The sequence below is a fragment of the Limulus polyphemus genome, unplaced genomic scaffold, assembly GCF_000517525.1.
Source record: "Limulus polyphemus unplaced genomic scaffold, Limulus_polyphemus-2.1.2 Scaffold10, whole genome shotgun sequence".
NCBI lineage: Eukaryota > Metazoa > Arthropoda > Merostomata > Xiphosura > Limulidae > Limulus > Limulus polyphemus.
The window spans coordinates 907,806-922,686 of NW_013665620.1; the positions used below are offsets into that span (position 1 = coordinate 907,806).

Sequence of the window (14,881 nt, forward strand, 5' to 3'; positions counted from 1 at the left end):
AGGACGACGGCCTGTGTGGAGGAAGACAAAGTACCAAACATCAAAGCTGATATGAATTAAGTTCCAGCTGTGATCAAAATACAGCACATTTCCAGGGTGGCGGGGAGCTACAAATCTTATGCCTTAGAAATATGGGGGAAAACGGGAGTCCTCGAGAAAACCCACTTTCACAGGACAAGCACCGAATAATGCTTGTTTTTTGCCCAGGCTGGAAAGTAAACATGATTATAATAAATATATAACATATGAGCATGAAGTGCCCTGTATAGGCGAGTGGTATTCATTATTGTTACACACACTTGAAGCAAGTATAGATCTTATGAGCTAATTCCGGGGGATTTTCCCAGTTTAATGAATTCAACTTTTCAGTTTTTGTTTTCTTTATGTTTTTGTTTTTTTAATAGGTGAATTTTCTTGAGTTGTATTTCACTAAAGATTTTACGATAATCTGATCTTAGAGGCTCTATCTGGTCAACTTCATAAACTTAATATTTCAAAAATGTGTTTTCACATGTTCTTTTATTTTCATCGTTATGCGACACATTTATTAAGAATTATCTAAACCTTAGAGCGATTCTGAAATTCGCTATCGCCTGTTATCTATAACCATTATCTAACGTATGTCACAAGTTTTCAGTTTCTTTCAGTTTAGGCTGCCTTTCCACGTGCTTGTTGGAGCGTAATTTTAAAAATTAACTTCCAATCAGAGCAAGCTATGTACTTGACCAACGAGGTGACGTGACCTCTGTTAGTCGCAGGCTTAACATTCGCATGAAAGGTTAGAATGATCAATGATCTTTTTCCTCGTATGTGCTTGAAGTAGGCCTAATTAGGGACTGTGATTTTTTCTTCTGTAGCGAACGAGTGTGTAATCTTGTCGAGATTTTTGAATCTAGAGTTGGTTCTTGTTTGTGGAAAGATGTTTGTTTGTTTGTAATTAAGCACAAAGCTACACAATGGGTTATCTGTGCTCTGCCCACCACTGGGGGGCCTGTGGAAAGCCGTCTCTACTTTTGGAATGATAGTCTAGAGAGAAGGCAGCCAGTCAATAACACCCAACGCAAACTCATAGGCTCCATTTTTGTGACTGAATGGTGGGATTTGACCGTCACTCTTCTCGTCAACCTACGGCTTCAAGGGGTAGAGCACGTTTTTGAGGCAGTGGGGCGCTAACCATGAACCCTGGGAGTCATAGTCCAAATGCGATAACTACTGAGCCACGCTCGACCCGTTGCTTTATGTATATTTGAGCTTCGTTGTTACTTCTTGTCTGGTGAAATTACGTGTGAGTGCTGTCCTGGTGTGTATTGTAAATATTAAAATATTTCTTTTCATTTATAGCAGGCCAGACATACTGCCAATATAAAGTGTCTGAAAGAAAGTTAAATAAATAAATAAAAATATTTTTTGACTGAATTGAATTGTCTATAGGGTTTGTGTGTGTTTTCTTTCATTTTTCTTCGTTTCACTTTTTTTATTGCCCTTGTTCAACTTAGTAATATATCATAAGGTTAATTCCCACACTAGACGATTTAGTCCTTTGTTCTCAATTTTCTCTAAGTTAGAGCACATGCTGTTTATTGCTGTGTACCACTGCTTATCGTAATACTACACTGGTAATTTATTTATTTTCCTATTGTACTCAATTTAGTATCTAATACTTTACTGCCTAATACAGGAGGTACATTATTTATTTATTTTTCCAAGGAATCTTATATTCTGGTTAAATTTCAAAGCTAGTTTATGAAAAATGGAGCCGGGTGTATTGCTTGTTGTTATTACTTTTTAGCTTGTATATTCGATAATTAGAGTTTATTTGACTGTACCAAACAAAAACTCTGTTTTCATTTTGTGAAAGGAACTTTAATTTCTGTACAATTTAAAACTCACCCATTGCCACATCATGTTCGATAGCAAAAAGTGTATTAGACTAGATCAATGTCACCAAACGTTAAAACTCCAAGAAATGTCGAAATGTAGTTCTGATACATTCCGTTCCATCGCGACTTTATATCGGTTGTGAAAGTCACTTGACTTGCTGATTTGAGTATTCAAGATCGTTTTGATATAACATAGTCAATCCCCTGTAGTATCCAAGTATTGTGGAAGACAGTTGGTTTCAGTAGTTAAAAAGCGCCTCCTAACAGTAGTTTGAAATAATGTTTGTTCATCTTTCGCTGCCTTGTTTGGTTCAGAGTGGAATTCCGGTAAGTCCAGGTGTTGGAACACTGTGGTACTACGAGTGAGAATGATAATTTTCGGACAAAATATAAATAATGACTGATTTAATGTCATATTCTTAATGCCCTCCAGTGACACAGCGATAAGTCTTCGGACTTGTAACGGTAGAAACCGAGTTTTGATACCCGTGATGGGCACATCACAGATAGCCCATTGTGCTTAACTACGAACAAACACATTCTTAGTCTTACTGGTTTATATGTTATATACTTAGTCTAACTGATGTGATGGATCCTTAATCTTAACGATTTATATGTCACAGTTTATATGATTTATATGGCAGTGGAATATGGTTAAAGAATAAGATGAATAAACAGCTGAAGATAATCGAAAGGTTCTGTTTTTTCAGTTAAATTCGAGGGATAAAAATTACATTTTTAACAGTAGGTCAGGCTTACACACAGTTATAGATAAAGTAAACGTTATTGAACTCAACCTTTCTTTTTGTCTAAATTAAGTGAAAGGTTACAAAACAATACGGGGGTTGAGACTGTATGAAAGAGGCTGCCTTTCAACTTAGCAGAACACAATGCTGACCGGTAGAATTGGTTATAACAATTTTAAAGAGTTGTGTGTCAAAGATAAATTTCTATAAATATAATTGAATTAGGAAACTAGCGTTAGGCTTACTTGGCTCTTAACCGTGACTCTGAAGGACCTTCTTAGCTAGATAGATGCGAAACCTGGACGAGCAAAGTGTCTGTTACTTATCTCAGAATCATCTTTAAAATATATGGTTACTTAAAACAATTAAGGTCGGAAACAAGTCACAAAAATTAACTTTTAGATCAGTGTTTCCCATTCGCGTCCCCTTTAACAAGTATGCTTTCTTGCTCGTTCCCCTCACTTTTCTTTAAATGAGTAAAAAAAAAAGAGAGTTAAATGACGAGATGGAATGTAATAATTACTTATTATTTTTATCAATAAAAATATATTAAAACGCTTCATTTTATATAATTGTACTATTGACTCTCCTAATCGCTCACACCACCCAAGAGATCATTTGCGCCCCCTGGGTGGCGCACTTCACATTTCGTGAAACGCTGTCAAACACAATGTAAATCCACCTACGTGAGTACAGGGTGAAAAACAACTCTTACAGATCAAACATTTCAGTAGGGTGAGAGGTGGACAAGAAAGTTTTTCGTCCCTGAAAGAAAAGAGCGCGAAAATGGTGTTTGTTTAGATTGAAGAGAGAGAACATAAGTGAAAATATTATCTTCCCAAAACTATTAATTTCAAAAGGCAATAAACACCGAATCTATTAAATATGAAAACAAGTTTGTTATCTATATGAATATAATAGTACTGTCTGTTGTCTATTCTATGTCCATGTAACTACTTCGTAGGGTGTGGATGGATCTTCACCAAAATTGGTATGGAGATATGGATCCATGGGGAGATGTATACAAATTTTCAGTTTTGCATTTTGCGTTTTGTGGGGTTTTTTTTGGGCGTTTTTTACCAATACTTCGCCCCTGTTGATGAGTATTCACCAAATTTGGCATGATGGTTTGTTGGGTCCATGTGGAGGTAATTGCAAATTTGCGATTTCACATTTGGTGTTTTGCAGTTTTTATGGACGTTTTTTTTTTACAATTACATATAAGGGAAGCAACTTTTCATGTCCTAAGATAACCTTTCATTAATCATTAATTTACATAACTTCTATTCAGGGAACGGGTACTATAGCTAGTTTTAAATATTTTTTAGATAGCTATTCAACAGTTGTAACACAGTTCGAACCCTGATCGCGTATACTTTGAATAAGAGCGTTCCTTCAGATATTTTTGTGGTTAATTTAAATAAATAATCGACGTTTTTGTTTTAATTGTACAAGTGTTTGCGTTGAATTATTGCTGGTTATATTTAATTTTTGTGTCACTAAACCTGCGACAACAATTTTACTGTGGTGAATAGACATCTTGTTGGCTTACTATACGAAATGTTAGTTGAAACACTGTGTTGATATACTATATGAAATGTTAGTTGAAACACTGTGTTGATATACTATATGAAATGTTAGTTGAAACACTGTGTTGATATACTATACGAAATGTTAGTTGAAACACTGTGTTGATATACTATATGAAATGTTAGTTGAAACACTGTGTTGATATACTATACGAAATGTTAGTTGAAACACTGTGTTGATATACTATATGAAATGTTAGTTGAAACACTGTGTTGATATACTATATGAAATGTTAGTTAAAACACTGTGTTGACATACTATACGAAATGGTAGTTAAAAAAAAAAGAGAAACATTTTAACCAACTAGTTGGTTATGGTCTTCTGTGCCTCTCAGCTTATGAAGCAGGCCATCTTTTCCATCCACTACAATAAATACTCCACTTAATAAAACATTACAGGAACTAATTCTTCTTCTTGACCTTCATAGAGCACATTTTATTTGTAACAACAACAAAAATATTTGGCTCAAAACTTGAAAACAGCTATGATTGTGGATTTAATTGCTATTACACATACTATGACAAAGAATAGTGTATTTATCCTCCTAATGAAGCTAAATCCTGCACTCTGTAGTGTTCTCGAACGTGCACAGGTTGGAGGGCGGAGCAAGGTGTTTTAGTTGCTAGCATGATGACTACTGCCAAAAATATTACGAAGTTAATCCCGAAATAGAAACTGACGTCATAAATCTGCAAATTATTATTACTATGGACCTGTGACACATAAAACGGTTTTCGTGGAGAGAAAGTTGTGGACAAACCAGTTGAAAATCAACCCTCACACTTCCTAGAAGATTGGTGTCGGAGAGAGTAAGAAGTACCCGGAGCTGGACAAAATAACTGCTACTTTGTAGCATGAATAAACAGTGAGCCGGAAGGAATCCGTTGCAATTTGCTGTAAACAAGTAGAGAAGAAAAAGGTGGGTTTTGAATTTGTGTGTAATTACCGTGACGAGAGATCTACGAGGCTCGATACGTGAAGTTACCTCCCTTGGGCTCGGAATGACCTTCAGGAGACTCCGGAACGTCGTCATGGAAATGAAAGGACGTGAATGGTGAGCACCTCTTACCTCGACCTCCAGCCTCTTTGCTGAAGGATATCCTTGTTCCAGTGATTCGTCGTAGTGGTGCATGAATCCATTTTCAAACAGTCACGTATCAGTTTATTGATATCAAGTGCTTTTTTCTTTGTACTTAACGCGTGTCACGAATACTAATTGTAGTGATTATTAAGAAAACTAAACTAAATATGAAGATCAAAACTGAAGTTATTTCAAAGTAGCATGTAAATCGATCGAGGCAATCCTCCATAACACCTTGACTAGGAATACTTATTGTTCTAAATCAATACTCAAGGACAGTAAAACATACGATGCTCTGGAACATTAACTGGGTATCCTTGCTGCTAATGATATTTTTGGTCCAATTTCCAATAACCATCTGACGAGATTCGGTTAGCTTGAGATAATTAAGTTATTTGTAAACCCACCAGTACATCAACAGTGAAAAATAATCTTCAAAAAGGTGTTTATAGTTTTAACATTATAAGTAATAAGAAACTTACTAAAACAAAAATAGAATATCTCACTACACAAGAAGGACGTAAAAATACACCAATTTTCTGACATTTAATCACAATAACTTATAAATACTAAGAGGCCAGGTGTGGCCTAGTGGTGAGAGAGAAATCGGGTTATGAATTTGAATATTTACGTTCGCGCTCGTTTGTTGCAAAAACTCACTCCGTACTTTAAGGCCGTAGGTGTTCCACAAAGGTCAAATTGGTCAGAAAGAAGTAGCCCAAGGATTGGTGGTGAATGTTTTTGACTAGCTACCTTCGGTCTAGCCTTTCAATTAAAAATTAGGAAAGGCTACGCGCAGATAGTCCTCGTGTAGCTTTACTCGAAACTCTAAAACAAACAGACGATAGCCAATATACGGATAATATACCCAAAGCTTTCATGTATTCACAGTATTGAACATCCAACGTCACATAGTTGTTACAAAGTTCACTAAAATGCATAAAAATACTATCCGCCTATCTGGATTTTCATTTATCCTTTTGAATTTTTATATAGTAATGAGAGTGTCCGAAACAACATAACTTACGATTTTTTTTCTTGAACTATCACAGATATAACATAATCAGCAGACCCAGTATGGCTTAGTCACTTTAGTGGTTAGCATGGCGGGCTGTGGATCAGAAGGCCCAATATTCAAATCCCTGATATGATTCTGAACACATTTCGCCATTTTAGCTGTGGACATGTTATGAAAGTGACAGTCAGTTCCACTATTCAGTTAAGGCAGCTATTTAGGCAGTGGGTGATGCTCAGTAGTTGTTATACATCTGGTCAGACGTTCAAAATTAGAGACGACTGTGTTTGAACTTTGGGTTTCTGACCTGACCGTTTAGCCCGTGTATAGCATAAGGTGACTTTAAGACTGAATATATCGTACATTATAACAACTCTAGCCTAAGGCAAAACTTTTTACTTTACCTCTTGTATACATACTGAGACCATTCGTCCCCTTTGCATTAGAATAGTGCCGTTTTCCATGGTTATATTCCGGAAAATTCGAGACTCTATGTTAAACACGTTTTTTCCATGTTTGGCCCATAAAATATCTATGTTTTGAGCTTCAAAATATATTTACAATATTTACACAACAAAATCACTTTCAGCTTTAAAGTACTGTTCTGTAACTCTTTTCCTAATGTCGACTTTACTGACTTTACACGTTATAGTTTAGAAAAAACAATCGGCTGTTTTCACTGAAAATTCCCAAAATGCGCATGCGTGGAAGTAAAATGATCATTTGTTCCTTTCACATAAGTGGTCACTTTGTATATATATATAATTTGTAAGTTTTATATAATCCCTGGGTATACTTCACAGAAAGCCGCTCTTTCATAGTTGGGATGTTATATAAGTTAATTCCGGTTGGAAAATAGTAGGAGTTAATAAAATCAGATATATTTATACATCAAAAGAGATATGACTTCAAAACTTTAGCGACAGCAACTCTCTGATTATGTTTAACTGATTATGAGTTTAATTTTATTTAACTCTGTAAAGGAATATATATTTTAAGCATTTTTGGATACATAAGAGTAACTAGGGAAACAGACAACCGTAACATTTTAATTGATCATCCTTTCTTTGTTCATCTTACTCCATTTCACGGAATCTAGAAGGTCAAATTAAACACGTGGCTGACTTTCTCTGTCTCTAAAATTATTTGACTTCGCTTGAAAACGATGAATAAATTTTACATTAATTCTCGTTAAAATGTAGGCCAGTAACAATGTGTATATATTAATAAGAGATTGATAGATAAGTCGTGTTCGAAATTAAAATGTTAAACATCAAGAATATACTTCACCTTTTCCTTAGTGTCAAGTTCTAAAAGTATCGTTCATGCTATCTAGTTCCACATGTAACCCTCCAATACTTCAAGGCTCCAAATCATATCTAGTTCCACACGTAACTATCCAATACTTCAAGCCTCCAAATCATATCTAGTTCCACACGTAACTATCCAATACTTCAACTTTTCTAGAGAACAGTCTATCTGTGTGTGATCCTCTGTGTCCACTAGTAGATTTCTCAGACCGCACAGTACACATCCTGTCACTCACCCCCAGGAGCTGGCGTTAGGCAGAATGCAACCGTTCTGGCATAAGAGCATGTGTCCGAGTGTTAAAATGGTGAAATGTTTTCGTCATACGCCAAGTGTTTATTAGGACGCACGAACGTGGTATTAAAACAATAAATGTACATTTTAAGACTGTACTGTGTGTGTGTTTAAAACACAAACATTTTAAAATGCTTATTATTTACAAAATATCCCATGAAGGTCGCTTTTTTTAGCTATTCGTTTTGGCAGGATAGGAAGTATGCAATGCGTTATAAAAGTCAAGGTTGTTAATATTGTAGTGCAGTTAGAAAAATAATAAATTAAAAAGATATGCGATTTTCCAACTTCTTTTGATGTAAGGAATTTTAATTTGGTACCCAGTTGTTGTTTCTTTTTCTTTTTGGCTGCTTAATTTAAAGGAAGTTCAGTTGCGTATTTTCTCTAGCTAATATATGTGTACTCAATTTGATACTAATGTAAGTAGTCTCAAATAATTAGTGCTGTGTGTATTATATTTATTTAAAAATAGGCTCACATAAGTAGAAATTATTTGAATATGAAATCTTTACCTTGATGTTGACGTCACACTATAAAATTTAGTACTATACCACTGTCAATAATAGTCTGAATTATGCATTCATTTGGAATTGAGTCTAATCAATAAATCATTGCTTTGTAAATTGAATTGTATGAGATCCCCACACGAAACAATGTTTCAATTTCTAGAAACAATATATATATATATATATACAATTAATACGTTAGAAAATCCTTAAGATTATTACTTCAATCACTCTGGAGAACAATTTTTTGGAAGATTTATCATTTCTCTGAAATAGTTTTTTTTTTTTATGATCAATATAACTTTTCTCCAAGCTAGTAGAATCGTTCTTAATGTCGTTTGACGTTCTGAGTTCAATATTCCTAATAAAAATATTTGAAGTTCCTATAAAAATAGCACGTTTCAAGTTTTAGTCGTTATAAAGATTAAGAATTCGATAAGTTCCATAAATTATTTTAATTAAAGATAAAAACAAATATAAAACATATACATACACGTGGCTCATGTAGTTCTATCGACATTATGCGTTAATAGTATCTAGAAATCTGCCAACTGTGGGAAACTTTGAACAGAATAACGAAAATTGGAGAGCTTGGCAAATATAACTGTTTAAAGTAAAAAAATTGCAGATAATTAACAAGACTTATACTCGAATGTTTTGCTTCCAACTCACTCAACCTTTCTATACCTTTAACGGGTATAAAGCCATATCTTTACTTAATTTGTTATATTTTTCTCAATATACACTAACACGTGTAGATTATGAAAGAAGCAAGCCCATCAACTTTGGAGCTGTAAAATAAAAAAAACAACAGATATATAGATTGAAATTCAAATAATTAAGTGTTTCGAATTATAAAATAACAATATGTCCACACTTTTTAAGCAATATCACGATAGAAGAGAATATAATTAGCTTAATTTGGGTAATTAATGTTCAAGAAAATTCCCAGTGCTTTGATATTAGGAACCGTGACACATGAGCTTGTTTGGCATAGATTACTCTTTTTAAAACTCGCAACAAAAGAAAGGTTGGTTTGAGAACTTTAATGGATTTCGTCTCTTTCTCTTTCAACAGTCCATTAAAGTTTTCAAACCTATGTTTACTTTGCCTAAAGTTCCACTGAAACAAAAGAAAAGTTTGTTTGTTTTATTGAATTTCGCACAAAGCTACTCGAAGGCTATATGCGCTAGCCCTCTCTAATTTAAATATAATAGACTAGAGGGAAAGCAACTAGTCAATACCACCTACCGCCAACACTTGGGCTACTCTAATCGAATTTTTGCGTCCTCACGGATGAAAGGGCAAATATGTTTGGTAATGGGATTTGAATCCGTGCCCCACAAATAACGAGTCGAACACTTTAGCCATCAGGCCATCTTGGAACAAAGAAAAGAAAGAGGAACTTTGAGAAGTTTAGAAAATTTAAAACAAGCAAGTTTCTTTTGACGAAAATTAACATATCTCTAAATGAATCTTCAACATTTACTTTCAACAATCTCCAAGTCATCTTTTAACATATAAAGAATCTAATATTAAACATATTTTCAGTTTCGGGGTTGTTACAGTGTGTCCCAAGATTTAGGAACCCTATCTTAACATTCACTTACCAACGTTAATCATGAAATTCCACATCTTAGTTTCTAAACGTGTGCTGCGTCTGACACAGCGCTGAGATAAGGACTTGTTGTAAAATGACGTTTAATTTTCAAATATGAAACACCATGGTCAGACATTTCAATAATATTATTTAATTTTTATATTATCTAGTACTGATCCCACATTTATCAGTAATCAGTTTCATCTAACAGTGTATAAACTTAAGATTAATAATCACACCACTTTATCTATCTCTCAGCGGCGGCAAACACACTTAATCATAATAACATATATTAACTTGGTTTGAACATCAAGAAACTTACGAAAATTATTTTGAAGCGAAAATCAGTAGTTGTGGAGAAAAAAAGATTAAAGCATAAAAGTTTTTTTCAATGGGTTTCCTAATCACGTGGTTAAATATGTTGCGAGATAATAAGAAGATAAAAATTCTGGGCAGCGCCGTAATGTCTGCGTCCTTCGTGTGACTCGCGACGTGCCAGCGCATAGGTTGCTTTAAGCATGCGCAAAGCTAATGTCACTTGCGAATGGAGTTCTTCTCTGATGATTTCTTCAGTTAAGCACTTGTCATCTGAGCGTTGTAACATGAAAAAGTTCAAGGTCTCTATCAATGCTTATTACTATCCTTGTTGCTGAATGCAAGGAGTGTCTGACTATCAAGCTGCAGCAATAAAACTTAATAACATGTTTCATAAACGACAAGACCCGTGTTTGTGTTACTCGTAGTTTAAGATATATGCTGAGTTGACTTGCAGTAGCGTTTTGATCAAGATACCTCAGAATGCTTCAAATCAAGTTGTTTATGTATGTGTAATTAGGATGCTAACTACTTATTCTTACAGGTACATAGTATGTAAATATATCCCAAAACTAATGAAAAATTAACAAAGTATTCATCGGAATCATATACTAAAGAAAGGACAAAGTATACATTAAAAATCTGTCATCAAACTTTTAACAATATATGCACTAGAAACCTGTCCCATAGAGCTAATAAAAATGCACCTCAAGGAATATCTTCAAAGGAGTTAACCAAGCGAACACTAGAGACATCTTAAAGAGTTATAAAAATATTCACCAAAAACTCGACCCAAAGCGTTAGCCAAGTGAAAACTAAAAACATTCTCAAAATAATTATTAAAGCCTTCACCAGAAAACAGACCCAAATAGTTAACCAAATGAACACTAGAAATATCTTCAAAAGAGTTATCAAAGCATTCACCAGAAACTTGACACCAAGCGTTACCAAGGTAAAACTAGGATTATCTTCAAAAGAATGACCAAAGCATTCTCCAGAAACTTGACCGAAAGAGTTAACTAAGCGAACTCTAGAAACATTTGCAAAAGAGTTATCAAAACATTCACCAGAAACTTGACCCAAAGCGTTAACCAAGAGAACACTAGAAATATATGGAAAGGAGGTTAAAAAAACTATGTACCAGAAACATGCATCTTCAAAGAAGTTAACATTGCATGCGCCACCAGAAAGATGGCCTAAAGAGTTAACCAAGCATGAAAAAGATACCTGTTCCAAAAACATCTTACAGTGTACGCCAGAAACCTGTCCCAAAGTATGTACTAGTAACATGTCAGAAAAAGCTGACAAGCACGCAATATAAACCTGTCTCAAAAAGTTATCAAAGCACATGACAGAAACTTGTTCCATAAAAGCTCAGAAAATATGCACCAAAAATCTGTTTAAAAGAATGGACAAAGGATGCACCAAAAATCCACCTCAAAGAGTTAACAAAGTATATGTCAGAAGGCTGTCCTAAACACACACACATATATATATACCTATACTAAAGTGTGGACTAAGCATATAGTAGAAACCTGTCTTGAAAGCTAACACAGGTATACTAGAAGTTTGTTTATAAGATATAGTAAGCATACACACGCAAGCTAACCTTGAAGTTTGAAAAAAACATACAAGTATCTGACAGGCTTTGCCTTATTTTCAGAGTGAAATTGGTTGAAGATCAAACATAATCAAATGTTAGTTTCATGACATTTGCGCATGATGTTTGGTGAGTAAACAGTTGGCGCTGCCGACAAGTAGTTGAAATATCATGTACACACGGATATCTCAGTGACTGGAAGTGATAACGTGTTACGTTAGTGTCCAAACAACAAGCCCATTGCTCATAAATAATAAAGGCGTGCTTATATTATTGCAGGAAAAACGGTCACGGTGGAACTTCATTTGCTAGTTTATCTCTAGTCCAAATGGGCCAGACTTGGCATTGTAGTTAGCATACTCGGACTGTGATTCGAAAGACCCGTTGTTGCTAAAAAAGAGTTCCACATTTTGGGTCGTGGTTGCATTAAAAGATCTACGAACAAATCCTTACTATTTGATCAGACAATAGCAAAAAATAAAAAATAAACAGTTGGTGATGGGTGCTGTAGTCCTTGTGTGGCTTTGAACAAAAATTCTGATACAAACAAGTGTATATGCTTGCTTATGTATATGATCAGAATTTATTGGGAATTTTTGTAGCACAATGTTTCATACGGATGCATTTCTGAATCTTTATCGTTATGTTAATAAAATATTTTATATAGTTTGTTTGCGACTTTCATCACAGTTGTCTAACAGGACTTCGGTGATAATCAATTATATCAATCATAAATATTCTAATGATTTTTATATCTTACAACTTTTTGTTTGTTTGTAATTAAGCACAAAGCTACACAATGGGCTATCTGTGCTCTGCCCACCACGGGTATCGAAACCCGGATTCTAGCGTTGTAAGTCCGCAGACATACCACTGTACCACTGGGGGGGCACACCTTTTTGTACACTTTTTGTTGTTATTATTATTAAGCTCAAAGCTACATAATGGGCTATCTGTACTCTGCCCACCAGGGGTATAAAAACCAGATTTTTAGCGCTATAAGCCTGCAGATTTACCGCTGAGCCACTAGGGAGCAATCAGTATATTTTTGAAAGTACTATTAAAATTAATTCATCGTGTTATCTCCATCATATTATTATTATTGTTCCAAAAACTGATGAGCGAATGTTGGAGAGTTTTTTTGTTTCACTGGATAAACGATATTTCTCAAACACTGTGAGTGAGAAAACATGATACTCATGGTTATTTATATGTTTGCTTCGCACAAAGCTACAAGAGGGTCATCTGCGCTAGCCGTCCATAATTTTGAAGTAATAGACAAGAGAGAAGGCAGTTGATCAACACCATCCACTACTAACTCTCGGGATACTCTTGACATCCGAATAGTGGGATTTCACTGTCACTCGTATAACACAACCAGAGCCCCACGTATGACACGCTAATCATAGGCCTCGCTCGGTCCATCTGTACACGTAGAACTTAACAGAAGTATGATAAATTCATCTTGGAGATTAGAGATGGATTTGAATTTCACATCAGAAACTAATAAACGCAAATTTTATAACTGCTTCTATCTAGCTAGCTAGTTATTTATTATACGTTTATATTTGTCGTCTTATCTCGGAATTATATGCTTATTTTCAGGTGAACTACTATTACACCCATCATTATAATGTGCTATAAAAACCCTGTTGAGTTTCTAGCAAATAGCAGAATAAGTAAAAAGTACTTCAAAGTCCTCATTCTATGCGAGATACTTGTTAACAAGGACAAACGTATTTCTTGTACTAGAAAACCAAAGTCCCTGAAGTCTCTGTAAAGCCGTTGTTCAGTGGTAAATCCTAAGTGCAATGAACAGCAAATGTGTTTACCCTGCTCATATATTTAATACTACTATTATACTCCTTTTACTTCAGAAGCTTAAACTCTTCATTCTAACACATTGGCCATTTATTGTAATTATTAAGCATTGTGGTGTCTTAACGTTTGTTTGTCAAAGTAAATAATTTAATTATTGGTGCGCTACGATCGATGCTAATTATTACTTGATAAACAAACTTAATTCTATCTTTGAAATTAATATTAATATCATATATGTATTAGGTAGTCAAGAAATTAATGTCACTTTTTTTTAGATGAAAAACCCGAACAACTTATATATGAAACAAAACACTTAGTCTTCATTCTTATCGATGATGCTTTTCTATCTTACAACCAGGTTGTTAATGCCCTGATTAAAGGAATCAGTTGGCTTTGAAGCAAAAAACATGTCGATGTCCTATTTAACACCTTCCACATTTGCATACGTTTCCCCATTAAGATGGTGTTGCAGCGAACGAAAAAGATGATAATCTGATGGTGCTATATCTGGAGAATATGGTGGGTGGGGGAGAACTTCCCAACTCAATTTCATAATCTTGTGTTGTATCAAATGTGCCATATGTGGAGATGCATTGTTGTGGAGAAGAAGAGCACCTTTCCGATTGACGAGTGAAGGGCTGATAATGGGTTTGCTTTAAACATTCCAGTTGCTGACTATAAATCTCTGCATTGACAGTTCGCTGTGGATTGAGGAGTTCAAAATGAATTACTCCTTTGATGTCCCACCAAATGCAAAGCATCACTTTCTGCGAATGGAATCTAGGTTTTGGGGTCGGCAGTGGTTTTTTTCTAGGACTGAGCCATTGTTTTTGGCGTTTAATATTCACATACAGAATCAATTTTTCATCACCAGTGAGAATTCTGTCCAAACATGGTTCACGCACTTTACACGCTAGAGAGACGAAGCAACGCTCATACTTTGGAAACGATGATCATCGGAGAGCTCGTGAGACACCCAAACACCTTATTTATGGAGTTTTCCCATATTCCTTTGGTGTTTACGCATTGTTTAATGAGAGACATGCAATTTCAGGTCATTTCACGAGTGTGTTGCCTTGAGTTACACTCAACAAGCGTCTTCAGAACATCAATATCATTTCCAAC

At 35.0% G+C, this 14,881-nt stretch overlaps 1 long non-coding RNA gene across 1 annotated transcript; it reads right to left on the reverse strand.

Annotated features, from left to right (window-relative positions):
- Positions 1 to 8,860: 8,860 nt before the first annotated feature.
- LOC111085049 lies at positions 8,861 to 10,573 on the reverse strand. The gene is made up of 3 exons (XR_002609914.1): positions 10,343 to 10,573; positions 9,672 to 9,799; positions 8,861 to 9,211 (listed from the first exon to the last, which is right to left on the reverse strand). It is a non-coding gene; the product is annotated as an uncharacterized LOC111085049 (long non-coding RNA).
- Between the last annotated feature and the right edge of the window lie 4,308 nt (positions 10,574 to 14,881).